General features: G+C 39.9%; 1 long non-coding RNA gene across 2 annotated transcripts in view; it reads right to left on the bottom strand.

Annotated features, from left to right (window-relative positions):
* Positions 1 to 4,666: 4,666 nt before the first annotated feature.
* Positions 4,667 to 24,204, bottom strand: part of LOC136320506 (uncharacterized) — a 36,905-nt gene continuing 17,367 nt past the window's right edge. The window contains exons 2-4 of one of the 2 annotated variants that reach the window (XR_010728347.1): positions 18,837 to 18,958; positions 6,220 to 6,407; positions 4,667 to 6,124 (exon numbers count right to left, since the gene is read on the bottom strand). This is a non-coding gene — a long non-coding RNA (uncharacterized lncRNA). The remainder of the gene's footprint in view (positions 6,125 to 6,219; positions 6,408 to 18,836; positions 18,959 to 24,204) is intronic. The other variant, XR_010728348.1, reaches the window with a different exon arrangement.

The following is a 24,204-nucleotide window of genomic DNA, read 5'->3' as shown; positions in this document are numbered from 1 at the left end:
GTCTCCTTAGTTTATCCTAAGGATTCTGTAAGTGGTGCAGTGAAATCAGGAGAAAAGATACATGTAACCCCTATATATCACTGATATCCAAGTTCATCCACAGGGTATGTCTAAAGGGCCGGCTTTTGCTAACAGAGCTCTAGTTAATATATATACCAAATACAATAAATGCCATAGTTTAATCGGGCAAAGCTCATTAATAACAACCACCAGAAGCTTCTTCTTTTTGATGTTGATCAATTGTGTAATTTTCCATACTATCCCTGATGGTTTCACTTTTTTTTCCTTTAAACTATGGGTATCACTCATTTTTGAAATCTGCTTTCATTAATTCCTCACTATCTTGACTTTATTTCTTATTGCATCTGAATTTCTATCAGTTTGGCAAACATACTAGGTAACACTTACTGGAACTTTTCTACATCCCACATCCCAGTTCTGTAATATGGACTTCACAGGCATCATCTTAAATAATCCTCATGTATAAGAAGTACATATAGGACTATCCTTAATTTATTAAAAAATGAAAGAGCCTGACCAGGTGGTGGCACAGTGGATAGAGCGTCAGACTGGGATGCCGAGGACCCAGGTTCATGACTCCGAGGTCGCCAGCTTGAGCGCAGGCTCATCTGGTTTGAGCAAAAGCTCACCAGCTTGGTCCCAGGGTCGCTGGCTGGAGCAGGGGGTTACTCAGTCTGCTGAAGGCCCACAGTCAAGGCACATATGGGAGGGCAATCAGTGAACAACTAAGGTGTCGCAATGCACAACGAAAAACTAATGATTGATGCTTCTCATCTCTCCGTTCCTGTCTGTCTGTCCCTGTCTATCCCTCTCTCTGATTCTCTCTGTCTCTGTAAAAAAAAAAAAAAAAAAAGAAAGAAAAAGAAGAAAGAGATGGCAGAGGTGAAATTATCCACACATTTATATTGGTTTCTCTCCATCTTCCCTGTCTGCTGATGTATTTCAGAGCTGAGGGTTTGAATTTGGACCGATTCCAGAGCCCAATTTCTTAACCTGATACACACAATTTTGCAAAGGGCCCAAGGCCTAGAATGTCATGCTGGAAGTGCCCTCTGAACTTCTCTTGTTCAGAACACGATGCGTGCTTGTGGACCTGATTTGCTCTGTCGCTTTCTGGGCAAAATACATCTCCCAATGAAAAGCAAAAGGCAGGAAGGGAAGATGGAGTGGGAGGAGGGGGTAACTCCCACAGTCCCAGGACAGAGCTCTCACGTCTGGAGCTTTGGAATTGGCTGGATATTGCACATTTTTTAAAACCTACATTAATGTATTTCTTCATCAATAAAATATTTGTTTAATGATTGAGTAAGTTGGGATCTAATTTTAGTTTTAACTGTGACCAACTAGCTATGTGGCCATAGGATTTTTTTTTTTCTTGGACATTTATTGAGTGCTCACTCTGTGCCTTTTTTAGAAAAACATTTCAGGCAAAGGAAAAGCAGAAGCAAAGTTGTGGTGAGTTCACTGAACAGAGGTGGGGGGAGATGTGGGAACTGCCTTGGTTTATGCTGGAAAGTCCATGAGACTAAGATTCTGTTTTTCAATATGAAAAAGTATTTACCTTCAAATAACACAGAAAGACAAAAATCAGTAAGTTCTACTTCCACAGGCAGTAAAAATATGAACACCTGAGGGGTGCAAATTGAAGCCAGGTTCAGAGAGAACATTTTGCTGAAATTGACAGTGACCTGTGTGTGGGTACATAAGTCATACATGGGAAGCATAAGACACACAGCCCCACAATGTCACCAAAAGGAAAAAGAGGCAACTGTTGGGAAAATGACAGAAATGTTAAAAGCACATGAAATTAGCTACATTAATTGTGAAACATAAGTCACAGTGCTATGTGTTTTGGGGCTACAACCACAGATTAAGAAAGAAAAGTTCAGCCCTGGCCGGTTGGCTCAGCGGTAGAGCGTCGGCCTGGCGTGCGGGGGACCCGGGTTCGATTCCCGGCCAGGGCACATAGGAGAAGCGCCCGTTTGCTTCTCCACCCCTGTTCCCCTCCTTCCTCTCTGTCTCTCTCTTCCCCTCCCGCAGCCAAGGCTCCATTGGAGCAAAGATGGCCTGGGCGCGCTGGGGATGGCTCCTTGGCCTCTGCCCCAGGTGCTCAAGTGGCTCTGGTCGCGGCAAAGCGACGCCCCGGAGGGGCAGAGCGTTGCCCCCTGGTGGGCGTGCCAGGTGGATCCCGGTCGGGCGCATGCGGGAGTCTGTCTGACTGTCTCTCCCGGTTTCCAGCTTCGGAGGAATACAAAAAAAAAAAAAAAAAAGAAATAAAGAAAGAAAAGTTCTGGCCAAGTGGTTCAGTGGATAAAATGTCAATCAGGTACATTAGAGGTCGCAGTTTTGACCTCCAATCAGGGCACATTCAAGGGGCAATCAATGAATGCGCAACTAAATGGTACAACTAAGTGAAACAACTAGTTGATGTCCCTCTCTCTTTCTCTTTCTCTCTCTCCCTCTCTCCCTTGTTTCCTCCCCTTACCCCACTCAAATCAATGGAAAAAATTAAAAGAAAAAGTTGCATTTATATGTCTGAGTCATCTGTGCCCAGAGGTGGGATTCAGCTGGTTTGCACCAGTTCGGCAGAACCGATACCTGGTTTTTGGTTGAGTTTGGCAAACTGGTAGTGAATATAGCACTTGCAATCAGAGTTCTTTCTAAGGTGGGAACCTGGGCAGCCACCTAATGTGGAAATCACAAATTTACATTCCTTACTCTTCTTTAACATTCATCTGTGCAACAGTGTATTCTAAGTGCCTATAGTACTGTTCATTCTGTCCCCGAACAGTGAAACCAATAGGAAGCTAGGATAAAAGCAAAGTAAATTGCAGGTAAGGATGCCAATCAAAAGTAATATGGAGCCTGACCAGGCAGTGGTGAAGTGGATAGAGCGAACTGAGACACGGAGGATCCAGGTTTGAAACCCCGAGGTTGCCAGCTTGAGCACAGCTGAGCTCACTAGCTTGAGCAAGGTGTCACTGGCTTGAGCGTGGGATCATAGACATGACCCCATGGTCACTGGCTTGAGCCCAAAGGTTGCTGGCTTGAAGCCCAAGGTTGCTGGCTTGAGCACAAGGTTGCTGGCTTGAGCAAGGGGTCACTTGCTCTGCTGTAGCCCCCAGGTCAAGGGGGCTGCAACGAGAAAGCAATCAATGAACAACTAAGGTGCCGCAACAAAGAATTGATGCTTCTCATCTTTCTCCCTTCCTGTCTGTCTGTCCTCATCTGTCCCTCTCTCTATCTTTCTCTCTGTCTCTGTTACAAACAAACAAAAAAAGTAATATGGAAATATCTTAAATAGTGTTATTGTTTTTTGTCAGGTATTATTTAATATTTTTTCATTAATATCTTAAAATTTTTTCTAATCTAGTTTTGTGTACCTCTTTTATTGTTCTTACTTAAGTATTATATGCATGAAATAATAAACTACCCCTCGGGATGTCTTTTTTTTAATACTTAAAACAGGCATTAGGGCAGAGAACCCGTTGTTAAATTATTTGACTCCTACCACTGTCTGTACCCTTCACTCCCCCATGCCCTCCATCAACATTTCAGTCTCCTAAGCCTTTGTTGAAGGATTTTCTTTCTCATTTAAAAACAAGGATGGCTGAAGGAGTATTGTTTTCACCTGAGCAAACCAGATGTGGTGGGTCCCCTGGAGTAACTCTGGTGTAACTCTGGGGTAACTCTGTGTTTTGTTGTTGTTTTTTTTGCTCTGCTTATGTGAACATAACTTAGGGCAGCTGAAATATTTAAATATGTCTTAAAAGTTGAAGAGAGGAAGCGTTTGGAGCAATGAATAGCTGAAAGGAGAAGCTGTGCCAAGCGGAGGGCATTCATCATTCCAGTTCAGAGATCAACAAGAGAAACCAAGCATCTCCAGAGAGGTCAGAGGGAGCCGGCTTCCCACCACAGAAACATTTCTGACTCTAGGTTACTGAGCTGGGTGCTAAGCCTACAATTTCTGCTCTGTCAAAGTCATCCCATTAAAACTGAAAATAAGCCTGCAACTAGAGAATCTTACCCCTTATAGAAGCCTTATGTAATATATGCAAATATGCATCTGAATTATTAGGCTTCTCTTTTTTCCCCTCAAAGCTGCACTTAATGAGTAAAAGCTCATGAAAGCCTAGAAGTTTCTAAAATAAATGTGTGTCTAAGAACATCTCTAATGGGAACCTGAAGAGTGGTGTTTTGAGAGCCAGCTGGAGGTTTAGCAGAAAAGGCTCTTTATGGAGCCTGGGGATGGCTGGGTCCTAGCACTGGTTTAGCTACTTCCTTTGGACTGGCCCTTGCAAGCCATTTAACCTCTGGGGGCTGAGAGAGATGCTGTGTCCCAGTGGGAAGAGTTCAGAAACAAGGGTCAAAAAAATCTGGGTTTGAGTCCCACTCTTGTCACTTATGAGCTATGTGGCTGGCAAAGAGTTTAATATTTGGGGTCTTGTTTCCATATCTATAAAATGAGGAAAGGGATATACCTAGTTCATAGGGTTGTTGAGGAGGACAAATGAGAACACGTATGTAAAAAGTGCTCTGCAAACTGTCAAGGGCAATAGCCAAGTTGGTCTTTTGCCATTACATTTCCTCCATTTATTTATGCCTCTCAGAATACTGGGAGAATCAACAAGAGCTAGAAAGGAAGGTGTTTATTACAGAAAGGCACAATTCACTGTAGCAAGTAAGGACACACACATTGATTCTGTTGATAAAAGCATGCATAAACTAATCAGAGAGCCAGCCTCACCTGGGAGATGTATAAAACATCTTCGTCTATACTGAAAGGAAAACAGTGTTCTTTCTAAAGGGCACTGGGGGTTGGGTGGCTGGGAAGAGGGAGTGCCACACCGAAGCTTTCTTGCTAGATTATGGGGGGTTGGGGGGGCGTACACTATAATATAAGAGGTGTAAAATGACTGAAACTATCACACAAAAAGGAGATCTCATTCCATTTGAGCTATAATCTGATTTTGCTGCTGAGTACAATGTCCCCTTCACAAGATTCTGAAGTCAGTACCCAGAGCTGTGCAGCAGAAGGTTTCCACCCAGCAACAGGATGATGTCAGTGGCCTGGAGAACTACCAATCGGCAGGCAGAATGAATCAGAGCGTGCTGGGATTTTGCTCAACGGTCTCCTAGCAAAGCAAACTCAGCTCTGAAGTGCAGGGGCTGTTTGCACTTCCTCTGCTCTTACAGCTGAGACTGAATGCCTCCTTACCTGACAGGGTACTAACGGGCGTGCAAGCAGTTAAGATGATTGGCATTCGAATCACCAGTCCTATGGGTAATAAGAATTGTATCTGGTGCTTTTCTGCAACAATTATTTTGCAATAAAAAAATTTAGCATTAATAAGTATTTTAAAGGCTTGATTTTTACGGTTTGCCTTGTAATTGTTTGAAACCTGTTTGTTCCATGCATTAGGTGCAGCTGGGAAGCTGTGGCACATGAGCTATATATAAAGTCCAATACTGTACCTTATAGAATTTACACTTGCTTCTGATATTTCTTCCATCTTCTCTCTAATGACAAGCAGTCTGGAAGCCAACAGCGGTTTCATTTCTGGGTCAAAAAGCTCCAATTCTCTAATTTTACTAAAATGTGTTTCGTACGTGCCTTAAAAATAAGTCTAAATGGGAAGATTTTGATGCGACTTGGAGATATCACCTCATGGTGGGGGAAGGTATAGCTTTGTATCACTTCTGAGAACATGCAGTTATGTCCTGAGGTTTTGTCAGTTGTTGTTTTTTTGACCCAGTAGACAGTGACAGCTGTACTGGCAGGGGGCACTAAGGGTTAACAGTCCATTACACACGCTGGCTAGGGCGTTTTTCTTACCTAGCCAGCCAGCACCATCACAGGGCAGCCTCTGCACTAAGGCCAGAGGCAGGCTCTCCTGTGAGTGGCGGAAACACATCTCTCCCAAAGAAAAAAAACCTCTTTAACAAAGAGGGAGTGATTTTCCATCTTGTGTTTTTTCAGAGTCTTCGGCAGGTTTCAGGAAGCACCAAGGACTATGATTTCTTGATTTTTTATCCCAGACCTGCTGCAACCTCTCTCCTTTGACAGTTTGCTTCTTGGCCAAATGCCTCATTTTCTTCATTTCTGGATGAAAACAGATTTTACAAAAGCTAAGTAGTTTGGGCTAATCAGCCACAGGCCATTCTAAAATACTGAGAAGACTGAATTTGGGAACATACCTTAGAGAAAAGTCGACTTAATATGTGCAAAGATTGATAACAATGTCCTGGAGGAGAGTAAACAGGTTCTGGATTTCAGGCTCACCCAGGTTTGAATTCCAGCTCCAGGATTTACCAGCTCTGCACTTCGGGCCAAACATCATCAGTTCCACAGGTGCAGACTGGGGCCAAGCTTAGGTCCAGGATGGCTGTGGAGATAAGGATAAACAATCGCCCAGCACAGGCAAAACACACTGTAGCTACTACATAATTCATAGACCCTCAACCCCCTTTAAACTGGAAATAAACAAGTTGCTGGCAAATAGAAATCCCGGAGGGACCAGCTTCACAAATACCGATGGGCCTGTAATTAGCATGTAAAAGGACTGCTTCCAAGCCCTGAAAGCAGGTTGTCCTTTCCCGGCTCAGGCAGACATGGGAAGCCTTGTTTACACTCTAGCATTAATATGCTCAGCAAATCCTCACTGCTAGGGCAAAATTACATTTCAGTTCAGGCTGTGTTTGACTGACCCCAAACTCCAGATGAAGGTGACCTTAGTATGATCTGAGTTTCATTTTTCTTTGAGTCTTGAGACGAATACAGTGGGCCTCGGGTTATGACAGTCTTGACATAGGACGTGTGGAGTTTACGATGCTCACTCCCATAAAAACTTAAAAAAATTGAGACGTGAATGTTTCAGCTTATGCCGTTAGCATGGTGCTTATGGACTATGTGGGCGAACTAGTTTGGTTGCGAGTGGTGGAAGAATACACCCTACAGTGTACAGTATATGTATGTCCTTTTCCTTTTTCTGTGGCTTACTTGTGTTTTCATGTTTTAGGTTGATTTTACAACTGTGTTAGGATAGGTAAGTGACTTAGACTAGGGTATGTTTTGATTTACACCAAAATTTGGGTTACATCATTGTCATAGGAACGGAACTGTGTCGTAATCTGACGACCCCCTACTTCTATAAAGCCCTAGCAAGCTTTAAAGACATGAACCATCCTGTTATCACCATCCTCTTCCCTCATTGGAACATCCTAAAAGGGGACCTCCTCCTGGTGCCCAAAGTAGTTTCAAAAAGCTTGCTGGAGACTGGGGCAGAAGTCTGTGGGGATGTAAAAGCCCCAGGGCAGGTTAGAGGTCAGAGCAGCTGTGCCGCCCAGACAGGAGGGTAGGAGGAAGTGGGGGGGTGCACTTCCTGGGCGAGACCCAATCAGCTATTTTAGACTCTAGTTCCTCATTAGTCAGCAGTCAAGAAAAACTGAAGAAATGGTAACGTTTTATTATTTCCTTTTTCCTGAAAAATGCATTTGTTATATCACATAAAAACCTTAGAGTCCCTGGTCACTCAAAGCTCACTTTTTCAGAAAAGGGATTGAAAAGCCACCGCTACCCGTTATTTCCATTACTTAAGTGGAGAAGTTAGAAATGGTAAATTTGCACCTGCAGGTTTAACCAAGAATCAAGATCTGCCTATTTCTGAACGACCACACCTAGGTATATAGGTCCTATGTAAGGAATCACCCATCTAACCTTGAACTCACTGTGACTTGGATTGGGGAACTTTAGTTAAAGCCCTGAGTGAATGTCATTTTTATTTTTCAAAAAAAAATTTTTTTTAATTAAAAAAAAATTTTTTTTTTAAATTTTATTTTTTTAATGGGGCAACATCAATAAATCAGGATACATATATTTAAAGATCACATGTCCAGGTTATCTTGTCATTCAATTATGTTGCATACCCATCACCCAAAGTTAGATTGTCCTCTGTCACCTTCTATCTAGTTTTCTTTGTGCCCCTCCCCCTCCCCCCCCAACCACCACACTCTTATCAATGTCTCTTAGTCTCACTTTTATGTCCCACCTACATATGGAATAATGCAGTTCCTGGCTTTTTCTGATTTACTTATGTGAATGTCATTTTGATGCAAACACCAAGACCTGTGTTAGTGAGTGACCTTTGTGCAAACACAAAGGAATGCATGTGAATGGGCTTTAGAAAATTAGCCTAAAGGTTCTAGATTGCCCCTTCCTTTGTACTTGTTAATTAGCAAAAGAAAAAGAATGTACTGATCCAAATTAGCCCTTTTTTTATGTCAGCAAAACAGCCTTTAGTCATTCTTTCCCCTTATCACCTGCTTTCCCTTCCTTGTAATCCTGTTACCTCTGTTCTGCTTCTGATAATAAAAGCTGAGGGAGAAGGAAATTCAGGAGGTCTTCTTTGCCTCCCTTGGCAGGCCTCCCCCTCTTCCTCTTGACATAAATTTGTATCTTGAGTAGGTTTTTTCCATGTGACACTATAGTTCCCAGTGGGCTGGAGTACGACAGTCCTAACAGATCTAGATGTGTATTTTTTTTTTAAGGAGAAGCCAATTTATTCCAAGAGAAAGCCATTTTGTGTTAGAATTACTTGACATTGTATTATGGGTTGAATTGTGCCCTCCCTCTGCTCCAACACAAATGTTGAAGTTTTAACCCCTAGAACCTCAGAATACAACATTATTTTGGAATAGGTTCATTGCAGATGTAGTTATTTAAGTTAAAAGGAGGTTGTATAGAGCAATGTGGGTCCCTTAACTATAACTGGTGTCCTTACAAATAGATGAAGAGAAGTATGAAGACAGACACATAGAAGGAGGAAGCCATGTGAAGACAGAGGATTGGAATGATGCATCCACTAGCCAAGGACTGCCAAAGATTACCAGCAGACCACCAGAAACTAGGAAGAGGCAAGGGTTCCTTTAGAGCAGGGGTCCCCAAACTTTTAACACAGGGGGTCAGTTCACTGTCCCTCAGACCGTTGGAGGGCCGCCACATACACTGCTCCTCTCACTGACCACCAGAGGTGGTCCTCTGGAAGTGCGGCGGGGGGCCGGATAAATGGCCTCAGGGGGCCATATGCGGCCTGCGGGGCATAGTTTGGGGCCACCTGTTTTAGAGCTTTCAGAAGGAGTATGGTCCTGCCAACACCTTGATTTCAGACTTTAGCCTCCAGAACTGTGTGGCAATACATTTCTGTTGTTTTAAGCCACCGAATTTCTGATACTTTGAAGCCCTAACAAACTAACATATATGGCAATGGTCAAAATTACTAATGTCATTCCAAACTAGGTAAAGCTTGCAGTTGTGTGATCTTGGGGCAATGACATGACCTCTCTAAAAGAACTTTTTCTTATCTATGTAATAAGGCCGAGTAGGTGACTCAAAAAGACTCCAAAATTCTTTGAGAATATTGCCATTATCTCCCAACATTTTATAGCTTTTCTTTCTCTGATCTAGATCTTGAATCCTTCCTCATCTCTTCATCTGCACTTGCCGATAAGGTTCAGGGTCCAGTTCTTTCTTGCCTGGAAAATTGCAAAAATGTTATTCCCTTCAACATACATATAAAACACAAGTTCTTGAAGGATTCCTGTAGACACCGATCTGATAACATCATTCCCCCACATAGCCCTTCTGCAGCCTCATGCTGCCGACAGAATACTGTCAAAACTCTTTAGGTTGGCATGAGACTCTTCATGTCCAGACCAAGCCTCACCCTTCAGACTTGCCTTCCACTAATGCCCTCCAAGTTCTCCTCACCCCCACATTTTATATTTATATATTTTTGCCACACTAAAATACTGTCTCGTAAATAAGTCATAAACTTTCTTTTTCTAAAATCCTACATCATCTACTCCTCAGAGACTTTCCCTCTACTTACTCTTTTATTCCCAAGATCATGAACAATTTGAAGGCAGGAACTGTGACTTAATTGCTGTTTCTTTCTCTGCTAACTGAACTTTCCTTAGCATAGAGTAAGAGAATTGAAGGAAGGAATCTTTTTATTTTGCAAGACCTATTACAAAGATTTTCCCCTCTAAATGAATCCCTGAATTAGGTGTTCAATCACAGCTCCCACTGCACTGTTGTAATTTTTTTTTTGAGAGAGAAAGAGAGAGAGAATAGTAGAGAGAGAGAGAGAGAGAGAGAGAAGTATCAACTTGTAGTTGATTTCACTTTAGTTGTGCATTGATTGCTTTTTGTATGTGCCTTGACCAGGAATTGAATCTCTGGCTCAAGTTGAGCCAGTGACCTTTGGACTCAAGCCAGAAACCTTGGACTTTTCATGCTCAAGCTGGTGGTCTTTGGGGTTGTGCCAACGATCCTCTGCTCAAGCCAGCAACCCGCACTCATGCTGACAATCCCACGCTCCAGGCAGTGACCTTGGGGTTTCAAATCGGATACCTCAGTATTCCAGGTCAATGCTCTACCCATTGCACCACGTCTAGTCAGGCTGCACTGTTACAATTTTATTCCATCAATTCTACCATCTGTGTATCCTCTAGCTCTGTGTATGGTGCTTTGAACATAAGTACTTGTAGGGTATGTAGACAAAAAAATAATGGACATATTATTATAAGTGTGTGCGTTTTTTGTTTGTTTATTTACCTAGTGTAAGACTGAATCATCTAAAGTAAGTGGAAATGTTTAACCTTAATTTGATTGACTTCTGCTTCAGTGGATTGTGGACATAGTAGTTTAGTTCAGTTGGCCAGCAGTGTGCCAAAGGTGAACTTCCTGTCATGTCCTGCCTTGGGGTAAGGCACAGCTAGCTCCCAAATTCCAGATGGTACTGGGCAGCTCTGCAGGGCAGGGCCTCCCCTTTGGTTACTCAGGAGATAGAGGGGAAAAGTCCGAAGAGACAGGCTTACCATGAGAGTCAGAAGCTGGGCCTGAGGACAGTGGTCAGGCATGGAGGAGTACCTGGAAATGAGCTCATGCAATATGAAACTCCTTTGGTCTTCCCCCTTTCGCCTTCTCCATGGCTAAGTTTGGCCAAACAAGGCCTCGTGGGTGAAGAGGAAGTAAGGCCCCCTAGAAAGTGACACAGATGCCTCCCTAGGCTGGTCTTTATGACAATTGGCTTGCAGTGTAATCATATGTATATGACTAAAGTGAATTCTAATTATTCTTCCAGGTAGATATTATTATCCCTATTTTCCAAATACAGATATTGAGGTGATATGCCCAAGCTCACATAGCTAGTTAGTGGCAAAGACAAGAATTTAACTCAGGCCTGTTTGACTGAATAAATTTTGCTCTTGACCATGAAACATTCTGCTTTCCCAGTTCATTGTAGTCTGTCAGGTTAATAAATTAACTAAACAATATTAATTTAAAATCTACTATACGCCAGATACAGTTGAGGGTCTAGGAGTAACGTGGCAAACAAGACAGATGAAGTCGCTGCCCTCATAGAGCTTACATTCTAGAGGAGGGTGATAGACAATAAAAACATAAGCAAATAACTTTAGCTAGTGCTAAGTGCTATAGAAGAAAGAAAATATGGGAAAGGATAGAGAGAGAGTATGATTAGCAGCCTCTGAGATGGCCCATAATAATCTCCACCTTCTGATATTAATGTTCTGTGTGATGTGGCCTGAGCATGAATTAGACCTGGTGACTCACTTCAAACTAAGAGAATATAGCAAATATGCAAAGATGTCATTTCTGAGGAAAAATATGTATTAAGGTCATTCTGAAGTACTTTATGCCTATAGGATTCAATGAGACGCACGTATGACATTAAGTAACAGTATGACATTAATTTACCTAAAGTTACATTAACCAAGAATTAGCCTCAGAAACAAACCTGGGACTTAAAAAATCCCAGCTCTTGCTATAGCATGTATTTAACTTCCTTGAGCTAGGAAACCAACCGATTTTACACTGTCTGTCCAATTTTGTTTAATGTCCCTGCCTAGGTCATGCCAAGCCCTTGATGCATACAGTGGGCTCATTTTGATGTTCTCTAATAATGCAGATTTCTGAAAGCTGGTGTATTAAAAGCCTGACCTTGACTTTCATGGGTACTAAAAGGCAATATTAAGGCTTCCAGGGAGTATTTTAGCATTTTCTCAAACTATAAAGAAATATGAGATGAGAAATTTCTTCAATTAGACTAGGCCTGAGCAGGAGTTTAAAAATTAAACATTTATGAATAGTAAGTATACAAAAAGGTATAACCTCACCAGAAATAAGAAAAAATACAAAGGCAATGATGAAATATAATTTTCCACTTTTCAAATTGGAAAATAGGATTCTTAACCTATATAGAATTTAGTGAAATGCAAAGTCTCAAACGATTCATGTAGAATAAATTAGTAGAACAACCTTTCAAATGAGGCAGCTGGCCATGTGTCATGATTCTTAACCATACTGTTCCCTTCTGACCCAGTCACACTATGTATTCTCAGCCCTACAACTACAGCTGCCACATCACGGGTGTTTAGTAAGCATTTGTAGAATTAATTAATTACATCTGATAATCTGAACAAAGCCTAAGAAAGCAATATTGGTTAGAAAAATGTACAAAAACATTTATTAAAACTTTTTTTTTCTTTTTTTTAATTTTTCTGAAGCTGGAAACGGGGAGAGACAGTCAGACTCCCGCATGCGCCCGACTGGGATCCACCCTGCACGCCCACCAGGGGCGATGCTCTGCCCACCAGGGGGCGATGCTCTGCCCATCCGGGGTGTCACTCTGCCACGACCAGAGCCACTCTAGCACCTGGGGAAGAGGCCAAGGAGCCATCCCCAGCGCCCGGGCCATTCCTGCTCCAATGGAGCCTTGGCTGCGGGAGGGGAAGAGAGAGACAGAGAGGAAGGGGGGGGGGTGGAGAAGCAAATGGGCGCTACTCTTGTGTGCCCTGGCTGGGAATTGAACCCGGGTCCCCTGCACGCCAGGCTGACGCTCTACCGCTGAGCCAACCGGCCAGGGCCTATTAAAACTTTTTAAATAAGAAAAGTGTAAACATTCAGAATGCTTACAATAAAGATTTGATTAAGTAAGTTATAGAGTACTCACTTGGTGGACAATTTTTCTGCCCTTACAATTACACTTCCAAAGAATTTTTAACAAGGTACAACATGGACAATGATCAAGACACTAAATTGGGTGCGTTGTGATTTCTAATATTCATTCTAGAAGGCAAATACAAAGCTGTACCTAGGAAAAAATGATCAAGGAGAAAATAGTTCAAAATATAAATAGTGGTTGTCTCATGAATGACTTGTTTTTTTACTCTATATTTTAAAAATTTCCACAATGACCTTGATTTACTTTTATAGTTACAAAAATAGCAATATAAATATTTCACAATAGTTTTCAAATCTAAGCCTACACAATTTAGACCATTAAGCCATGACTATAGACTATGTTGACTGAAACTACGTAGTCAAACAAGCAAATAACACTTTTGGCTTTCCCCAAACATTAGAGACATGCTAGTTTCCTTTTATTTGTGCTTTTAAACCAAGAGGCCATGTGGAATAGTAGTGATGAGCATATGTTCTAGGACCAGGTTTCATTAGTTTATACCTGGATGCTGACACTTACTAGTGGGGGGCAACCTTCAGCAGCAAATTACTTAACCTCTTGAAGTCTTAGTTTCTTCATCTGTAAAATGGGACTAATCATAGTATCTGTCTCATAGGATGATTACATATGTCAACTGAAAACAAGCCATGCCAGCACATGGTGAGTGGTACTTGTGTTTGCTGTTGTCATAGTATGATTTCTAACCAAGCACAGCCCTGTTTAGTGTCAAAGGTTTGAAATCTCATTCCTCTCCCCGTCCTGCAAGAACTAAGAGGAGAGGCATGACAATCAGCCTTCTGTTTTATTTGTACGTCCATGTGTGCATGACTTACAGAAGAAATGACAAAGATGATGAATTGAAAGATGAACTGAACCTTAAATGTCATGGTCTTTTAAAACAAGCACTTTGAAATGTACTTTATTATGGCACTTGAAGTTCTCTTGCCTTTGAGCTGTCCAAAATAATATCAAGCTCTCAATTCACAGAGGGGTTCTCTCAACACTAATTAATGCTGAAGCAAGAAAAGCTTAGGAGTTTTGGCCCCGGGGAAATAGAATGGGCCACTGAGTGCACATCTGGGTTCTAGATCAGTGGCTTTCTACCTTTTTTATACTTGGAGACCCATGAAAACAGGAGAATTATTTTGGGGACTGCTAAGGCAGAAATAAAAATGATTATTAATATTTTGTGCATTATCTTTTAATTATAATACTATAAAATGAAAATTCTCTAAAATAACTAGACAAAAAGTAAAAAATTTTGTTTCAGTAGAATGCAACTGGAATTTATAGAGCGCACTATTTAATTCAAGTAAAACTAGTGTGAAAGCTGCTGTTGTTTCTTTGCAAAAATACTTGATAACCAAAGCTGCTTCCAAAAGGCAAAGTGCTGCATTGACATCCATTCAGTTTCTCTGTTTGGTTTTTTATTAGTGATAGGGCTAAAAAGTCTTCTCACACAAATATGTAGTAGAAAATATGACTAAAAATTTAATAGCTTTGCAACTAAGAGATGGGTATTCTTCCAGTGATATCCAAAATTGTGACAATGATTGTATTTTATGTTTGGACACCAGAGCGACATCAGAAGAAAAATGATCAGTTTTTCTTTTTCACAATGATTAAGGGAGCAAGAATTGATATCTTCCATGAATAGTTATTGATCCAGAGGTTACCTTTACAGGGATCCTCATTTTCAGGGTAATAATGGTCAAAGTTTTGAACTAATATTCTTAAATGTTGACTTATTATATAGGAGTTTCTGGTTGATGTCTGCAGCAATCCAAAAGTCTTAGAATATTAGCATCCATGAGTATACCCAGCCCCAATCACACAGAATACTGTGGCACCGATCAAATGGTACAGAGATCCATTTCATTTTGCAGCAGCCCAACAGACACTTTGTATGTAAGTTTCCCTTAATAAACGCCATTAATTACCAAGACAAAAACAAAAAAGTCTTAGAGAAGTGGAAACATTTCTACATCTTATTTCTGTATGTGACTTTCCCAAAGAACGAGTTTCTTTTTGAATGTGTCCATCTTATTTCTTAATGTAAAAATATTTGTGTTAAACCCTTGAAGAGAAGTATTTAGTTCATCAAAGAGGCTAAATATATCCACTATGTATACAAGCTTAGTCATCCGTTCTTCAACCAACAAAAGCTCTACTAATGCAGTTTCACTCTTGCAGAAACTGTTTCACATCTTCTCTCATCTTGAAAAGGTGTGAAAGGACCCTTCCTCTTAAAGGTCACCTCTCTTCCATATATGGAAGGAGATGTTGGTGTTGTGAGTCCATGCTTTCATATAGTGTCATAAACAGTCTGGAGTTCAAACCTTGACAACAAATATCATTAATGATCTTCACTGCATCATTCATCACTGTATTCAATTCAGGGGAAAGTTTTCTTGCATCTAAATGCTGCTGGTGAATCATAAAGTGCATAGACAATATTTCTGGGTGTGCAACATCTTGTATTTTTGCAACTACCCTCAATGATGTCCAATCATGCTCACAGCATCATCCTTACACACTCTAATGACTTCCCCAGTTTAAGGACCTCCATTTGAAAGTACTCATTAAGAGAATTAAATAGCCTCACTTGTGGTGGTGCAGTGGATAAAACATTGACCTGGAATGCTGAGATTGCTGATCGAAACCCTGGACTGGCTCAGTCAAGGCACATATGAGAAGCAACTACTATGAGTTGATGCTTCCCACTCCAACCCCTCTTTTCTCTCTGAGATCAATCAATAAAATAATAATTTAAAAAAGAGCATTAAATATCTGTGGACTAGTGGGCCAACCAGGTAGATCAATACAATGGAGTAGTTCTTCCCTAAAGTCTTTATTGTCAGTATACCTCATGAAGCAAAATAGAATAGCACAGTTACTCAAGTCAGTTGATTCATCAAGTTGAATGACAAACAATTTTGATTTCTTTATCCCCTCTATAATTTGCTCTTCAATATTGTTGGTCATATGAACAATTCTTCTTTGAATGGTATTGTCCAAAAGTGGTATAGCCTCAAGTTTTTGTGCAGCTTGAGGACCCAAAATTTCCCAAGTGACATCTAAGATGCAAGGTTTTACTAATTCTTCACCGACAATGCATGATATTTTTGTTTTTGATATTTGAAGGGCAGCTAAATAAGATGCTGGAGGCAGTAATTTGTCACTAGTCATTATTTTCTTCCTTTGAATTTTCTGACTTTTCAAAACAAAATCCAATGGCTTCTCAAAAGATCTTTATGCTTTGAATACAAATGATGAGTAAGTTTAGAAGGTTTCACTGTATCATTTGACAGAATTTCAAACCATACTACACAAAAGGGCTGTGGCAATAATTCCCTACCAGGTCCTACAGTGAAACCAAGTTTTAAATACCCCTTCTCGTTCTGTCTAACACAGTTGCCCTTTTCTTTTTTGTTGTTGTTATTTGTTTTTTGTTGCACCTTCAAAACTATTAACACGTTTCTTTCTCACTGTTTCTTTTTTAAAAAATATTTTATTTATCCATTTTCATTGGAGAGAGAGAGAGAGAGAAGAGATAGAACAGGGGGAGGAGCAGGAAGCATCAACTCCCATATGTGCCTTGACCAGGCAAGCCCAGGGTTTTTGTTTTGTTTTTTTTTTTTGTATTTTTCTGAAGCTGGAAACCGGGAGGCAGTCAGATTCCCGCATGCGCCCTACCGGGATCCATCCGGCATGCCTACCAGGGGGTGATGCTCTGCCCATCTGGGGTGTCGCTCTGTCGCGACCAGAGCCACTCTAGCGCCTGAGGCAGAGGCCAAGGAGCCATCCCCAGGGCCCAGGCCATCTTTGCTCCAATGGAGCCTGGGCTGCGGGAGGGGAAGAGGGAGACAGAGAGGAAGGAGAGGGGGAGGGGTGGAGAAGCAGATGGGCACCTCTCCTGTGTGCCCTGGCCGAGAATCAAACCCGGGACTTCTGCACGCCAGGCCGACGCTCTACCACTGAGCCAACCGGCCAGGGCCAAGCCCAGGGTTTTGAACTGGCAACCTCAGCATTCCAGGTTGATGCTTTATCCACTGCGCCACCACAGGCCAGGCCCTCACTATTTATTTTAAACTTGAAGCACTATTACTTAGTTTATTTTCAGTGTTATCACTACTTTTCTTTTGACTATTTATTGTTTTCACCTTTGAAGAAGGTTAAAATGTTTGGTTATTTTTTATTTCCATTTTGTATGGTTTAAAATTTATAGCACAATGACACTAAGACACACAATAATTCATTTGCAAACTACACGGACGCGTTCTGAACAGGCAGGTACATGCACAACTAGTTGTGCAAGCATGGAAATAATGGAAGGGAGGGGGCTGGGAACAGAAACACTCAACAGATCAAGTTTTATCATATCGTGCATGATAGCACATTACGGTGCAAGCTGGTACTTGGTTTCCAAACACCACATGTACGATGCAACCAACACTACATAAGTTTGTCTGAATGCTATTTGCACAGTATAACAAAAATGATGTACAGAGATAGGAGGTCTGAGTTAGAGCCTGTGGCCTGTGCATAACCTAGCCAGCTGGAAATGGAAACATGCAATGAATAAAGTTTTATTTTACTGCATATAACAAAGGAACTTGGTGCAAGCTGGTGCTTGATTTCTGAACTCTATATTTACCATGCATTGAATATAATGCTTTTTGTCTATTGCAAATGATTTGGAAATGCTCTGCACAGTGTAAAAGCTAATTTGAACAAGCCTACAAGTTCCAAAGATATCTAAGACAACCTCAATAATTTTCATCAGTAATATAGGCTGATAAGTGGCAATCATCCTGAGCTTAAGCAAATTAAGTTAAGATAATTGGGTCTATGATCTTCATACATCAGGATGGTTAAGTCTTTTGCAGATCAGCATGAAATTCCTAGCAGCCCAACACCAAGCTACAGATCCGCGGTTGTAAAACACTGGTCTAGATCATGATCTTCTTCCACCAGGAGGTCTCTTGGCTTACTCAATGAAATCAATTCCTCTCTTCCAAAGTTCCTGAGCCCTTTTCCTAGACCCCTTGGTGACTGTTTCTACTTCTATCGTGTATTATGATTATTGTGTGTATATCAACCAAGATCTTAAATTTCATGTTTTGTTCTTTTTGGTATCACCCAACTACATCTAGCATAGTAGGACCAGCATAGTAGTTGAACCTCAATTTTCTGAATGAAATAAATAATAAATCATGTAGATATTTAGAGCTGAGAGAAGATTTTAAAGATGTTATTTTAGAGTTGAAGATCTGGAGGTATGGAGAGAAGAATCATAATCTGCAGTCAAAGAGATCTCGGGTTTTAATCAGACTTTATCACTCACATGCTGTATGATCTTGGGGAACTTTCTAACCTTTCTAATAATTGTTGTTTTTATTTTTAGTCATGAGGATAGCAATACCTATTTTCCAGAACTGATAAGTGGATGGAAAGTGATAATTAACTTGCAAATGTCTAATGAAAACATGGCACCATGTAGCTTGGTAGCTGCTAAAACCACTTCATTGTACTTATTCTTTTGTTTCTCTCCTTTGATCCACTTTTAAGTTTTGGCCAAATACTGTGGCTGTGATAGAAGGATCTTTTCAAGGAGAAGAGTGAAAAGAGGAAGCAACCTTTGTTGAGAATCTGCTATGTACCTGGCTATTGCATCTACAGCTCTCTCTGTAGCTTTTGAACATACTCTTTTTTTGATGGCAAAGCCTATGGAAGTGGGTGAAAAAAAATAAAATGAGGTGGCCTTACATTCTCATGTTTCAAACACTCTTGAGAGTTTTCTTGAGATCTTGCTCATTTTATTCCCACGATCACTGGAGACAGATCAGATCACCAGACTGACACCTCTGGGAAATGAAAGTAGCATTCACCTATGTGGGATAATTGGAACTCTGGTTACTTGAAACTACCTCCATTATGAAGCTTTCAGAGCTAAATGGCTAAACTGACTTATTCACAGTCTTCCTATGAATCCTGCTGGTATTTCAAGCAGCACAATTACCTGGTCAGTTTGAGATAATGTGCCACAGGTAAACTTCTTGGGAAGTTAAGTAACTCAGTGCTTCATTGGCTCATCAATGATATTTTTAAACTTTGAGCAATCCCTTGTGTCTCCAAATGACAAGAATTTTTTAAGCAAGAATAATGAGTGCACCCTAGACCTAATCTAAGTCTTTTGATTACATTTTATAAAAAGTGTAACCCAACCAAGTGTTTTTGTGTTTGTTTTGTTTGTTTTTTGTTTTTTAGGGGGAGGAAGGGAAAGAAATAGGAAGCATCAACTCATCATAGTTGCTTCTCATATGTGCCTTGACTGAGCAAGCTTGGGGTTTTGAACTGGAGACCTCAGCATTCCAAGTCAATGCTTTATCCACTGTGCCACCACTGGTCAGGATTGTTTTTTAGGAAAGAAAAATTAGTGAGAAACTACTATGTACCAACATTGTGTTGGGTATTCCACCATATTATTCCATTTTTTCCCCTCAACAATTAAATAAAAAATAATAGTATCCCATTTTACAGAAACTGCACTGCAAAGCAGTTTATTTACTTGCAGGATACCACACACCACACAGGTCTTAAGAAGTAGAGCCAGGCTCAGGCCAGATAGCCCAGTTGGTTGGAGCATCGTCAAAAAACACAGAGGTTGAGGGTTTGATCCCTGGTCAGGGCGCATACAGGAACAGATCAATGTTCCTGTTTCTCCCTTTCCCTCTTCCTGTCCTCTCCCCCTCTCTTTCAAATCAATAAAATAAACATAACATATAAAGAAAGCAAAGAATAAAACTCTTTTCACTTTTTAAACCTGCAAGTTCAATGTTCTTTTCACCCCACACCTTAAATTATTTTCAGAGTGATTTAAAAAATAAATAATTTATTCATTTTTATTTATAATTTATTCATATAGAAAATGAGCTCTTTAAGGACCAGGACTTTGCTTATCCAATCACTCAGTATTTCCTACACCTAGAACAGTGGCCTGGCTCATAGTGGGTGGTCAATGAGTATTTTTTGAATGAATAAATTCACTTGATCAATCACTCAACTGTTAGTGTCTACTGTTAAATTCTGTAAATGTTATGAGATACATGGCAATAAATAACAGATTCCTTTTCCTAGTATATTATGCTAAATTAGGGGAGATAAATGTATACATAGAAAATGATACTTCAAGTAATCCTTTGAGTAAGATAAGGACTCTAAGTTGAGAATTAAGAGGAAGAAGAGTGAAATGCAAGGATAAGAGAAAAACTTTAAGAAGCAGTGATACTCAAACTGAGCTTAAATCCTTAGGAAGCAACCTGGAAACAGGTGGAGACCCACAGCTGAGCAAAGGTGCTCACCCCTGCCTGCGGTGCTGAGGCTTGTGACCCGGGCACAGTGCATAACCCCAGCCATGAGGGCAGGGCAAATACCGAGGCCGCCGAGGCTTGTAGACTGGGGCATGTGATCACAGTTCCTCCCATGGAGGAGAGGCGGAAACCGCAGTGACAGCCTCAGCAGGCTGGCACTGGAAATGACCATACCAGAACGCCCTAGGCAGCAGCAGCAGCAGAGGGGGTGGCAGGCCTCAGACAGACCACATCTAGAGATCATAGAGGCCACAGCCATTGGACTCAAGTGGCCACACCCTTCTTATACACAGACAAAATGGAAAGGCAGAGAAATGCAACACAAATGAATCAAGAGAAATCCCCAGAAAAGGACCTGAATGAGTCAGATATAACCAAATTACCAGATGCAGAGTTTAAAATAACGATTGTTAGGATGCTCAAAGATCTTAGAACAACAATAGATGGTCATTATGAACACTTAAATAAAGACATAGCAAATATAAAAAAGACATTGAAATAATAAAAAAGAATGAGTCAGAAATGACAAATACAATATCCAAAATGAAGACCATAATGGAAAGAATTAAAAGCAGGATGGATGAAGTTGAGGATTGAATCAGCGAGTTAGAGGACAAGATAAATGAAGGCATGGAAGCAGAGCAGAAAAAAGAAAAGAGACTCAAAAATTCTGAGGAAACTCTAAGAGAGCTCTGTGACAACATGAAGAGAAATAACATCTGCATCATAGGGGTTCCTGAAGAAGAAGAGAAAGAACAAGGGATAGAGACTTTTTCAAGCATATCATAGCTGAAAACTTCCCTAAATTAATGCAGGAAAACATCTCACAAGTTCAAGAAGCACAGAGAACTCCATTAAAGAGAAACCCAAAGAAATCTACACCAAGACACATCATAATTAAAATATCAAAGTTAAGTGATAAAGAGAAAATATTAAAAGCTGCTAGAGAAAAAAAGGTTATCACCTACAAAGGAGCCCCCATAAGGATGACATCAGACTTTTCAACAGAAACACTTGAGGCCAGAAGGGAATGGCAAAAAATATTCAAAGTAATGCAGAACAAGAGCCTACAACCAAGACTACTTTATCCAGCAAGGCTATTGTTTAAAATTGAAGGAGAAATAAAAAGCTTCTCAGACAAATAAAAACTCAAGGAATTCACTTCAATCAAACCAATGCAGCAAGAAATGCTAAGGGGCCTGCTGCAAACAGATCAAAGGGGAAAAAGAATATAGCAAGAGAGGAATACAGCTTTAAAGAATAAAATGGCAATAAACAACTACATATCAATAATAACCTTAAATGTAAATGGATAAAATGATATAATCAAAAGACATAGGGTAGCTGCATGGATAAGAAAACAGGACCCATACATATGCTGTCTACAAGAGACACACCTCAAAATAAAAGATGCACATAGGCTGAAGGTAAAAGGATGAAAAAAAAAACCATTTCATGCAAATGGAAATGAAAAAAAAGCTAGGGTAGCAATACTTATATCAGACAAAATGGACTTTAAAACAAAGACTATAGTAAGAGATAAAGAAGGTCACTACATAATGATAAAGGGAGCAATCCAACAGGAATATATAACCATTATAAATATCTATGCACCTAATACAAGAGTACCTAAATATATAAAGCAGACTTTGATGGATTTAAAGGGTGAGATCAACAGCAATACTATAATAGTAATAGTAGGGGATTTCAATACCCCACTAGCATCACTAGATAGATCCTCAAGAAAGAAAATTAACAAAGAAACAGCAGACTTAAAGGACACACTAGATCAACTGGATTTAATATATATCTTCAGAACCTTTCACCCTAAAGCAGCAGAATATACATTCTTTTCAAGTGCTCATGGTACATTCTCTACGATAGAACACATGTTAGGGCAAAAAAGCGGTCTCAACAAATTTAAGGAGATTAAAATCATATCAAGCATTTTCTTTGATCACAATGGCATGAAACTAGAAATCAACCACAACAGAAAAACTAAAAAATACTCAAAAACTTGGAAACTAATAGCATGTTACTAAATAATAAATGGGTTAACAATGAGATCAAAGAAGAAATAAAAAAATTGCTAGAAATGAATGATAATGAGCATACATCAACTCAAAATTTATGGGACACAGCAAAAGCAGTCCTGAGAGGGAAGTTCATAGCATTACAGCCATACCTTAAGAAGCTAGAAAAAGCTCAAATAAACAACTTGACCCTGCATCTAAAAGAATAAGAAAAAGAACAGCAAGTAAAGCCCAGAGGTAGTAGAAGGAAGGAAGTAATAAAGATCAGAGCAGGAATAAATGTCATAGAGGCTAAAGAAACAATACAGAGGATCAAAGAAACCAGGAGCTGGTTCTTTGAAAAGGTAAACAAGATTGATGAACCTTTAATCAGACTCACCAAGAAAAAAAGAGAGAGGACTCAAATTAATAAAATTAGAAATGAGAGTGGAGAAATAACAACTGCCACAACAGAAATACAAAATATTGTAAGAAAATACTATGAAGAACTGTATGCCAAAAAATTAGACAACCTAGGTGAAATGGACAAATTTTTTGAAACATATAATCTTCCAAAAATTAATCTGGAAGAATCAGAAAACCTAAAAAGACCGATTATAACATATGAGATCAAAACAGTTATCAAAAAACTCCCAACAAAGAAAAGTCCTGGGCCTTATGGCTTCACAAGTGAATTCTACCAAATATTCAAAGAAGAACTAACTCCTATCCTTCTCAAGCTATTTAAAAAAATTCAAGAGGAAGGAAGACGCCCAGGCTTCTTTTATGAGGCAAGCATAATTCTGATTCCAAAACCAGGCAAAGACAACTCAAAGAAAGAAAATTATAGGCCAATATCCCTGATGAATTTAGATGCTAAAATCCTCAACAAAATATTAGCAAACCGGATCCAGCAATATGTGAAAAAAATTATACATCATGATCAAGTGGGATTTATTCTGGGGAGAAAAGGATAGTACAATATTTGCAAATCAATCAGTGTGATTCATTACATAAACAAAAGGAAGGAGAAAAACCACATGATAATTTCAATATATGCAGAAAAAACATTTGATAAAATCCAGCACCCATTCATGATCAAAACTCTCAGCAAAATGGGAACACAGGGAACATACCTTAACATGATAAATGCCATCTATGACAAACCCACAGCCAACATCATAATCAATGGGCAAAAATTAAAAGCAATTCCCTTAAGATCAGGAACAAGTCAGGGGTGTCCCCTTACACCACTCTTATTCAACATAGTGCTGGAAGTCCTAGCCACAGCAATCAGACAAGAAGAAGAAATAAAGCATCCAAATTGGAAAAGAAGAAGTAAAACTATCATTATTTGCAGATGATATGATATTGTATATAGAAAACTCTAAAGTCTCAGTCAAAAAACTACTGGACCTGATAAATGAATTCAGCAAGGTGGCAGGATATAAAATTAATACTCAGAAATCAGAGGCATTTTTATACATTAACAATGAACTTTCAGAAAGAGAAATTAAGGAAACAATCCCCTATACTTTTGCAACCAAAAGAATAAAGTACCTAGGAGTTAATTTAACCAAGGAGATTAAAGACTTGTACTCGGAAAATTATAAAACATTGATAAAAGAAATCAAGGAAGATATAAACAAGTGGAAGCATACACTGTGCTCATGGTTAGGAAGAATAAACATCATTAAAAAGTCTATATTACCCAAAACAATTTATAAATTCAATGCAATACCAATTAAAATA

This window comes from Saccopteryx bilineata, chromosome 1, assembly GCF_036850765.1.
Source record: "Saccopteryx bilineata isolate mSacBil1 chromosome 1, mSacBil1_pri_phased_curated, whole genome shotgun sequence".
NCBI lineage: Eukaryota > Metazoa > Chordata > Mammalia > Chiroptera > Emballonuridae > Saccopteryx > Saccopteryx bilineata.
The sequence above is the reverse complement of the archived record's forward strand: the minus strand, read 5'-3'. Positions and strand labels throughout refer to the sequence as shown.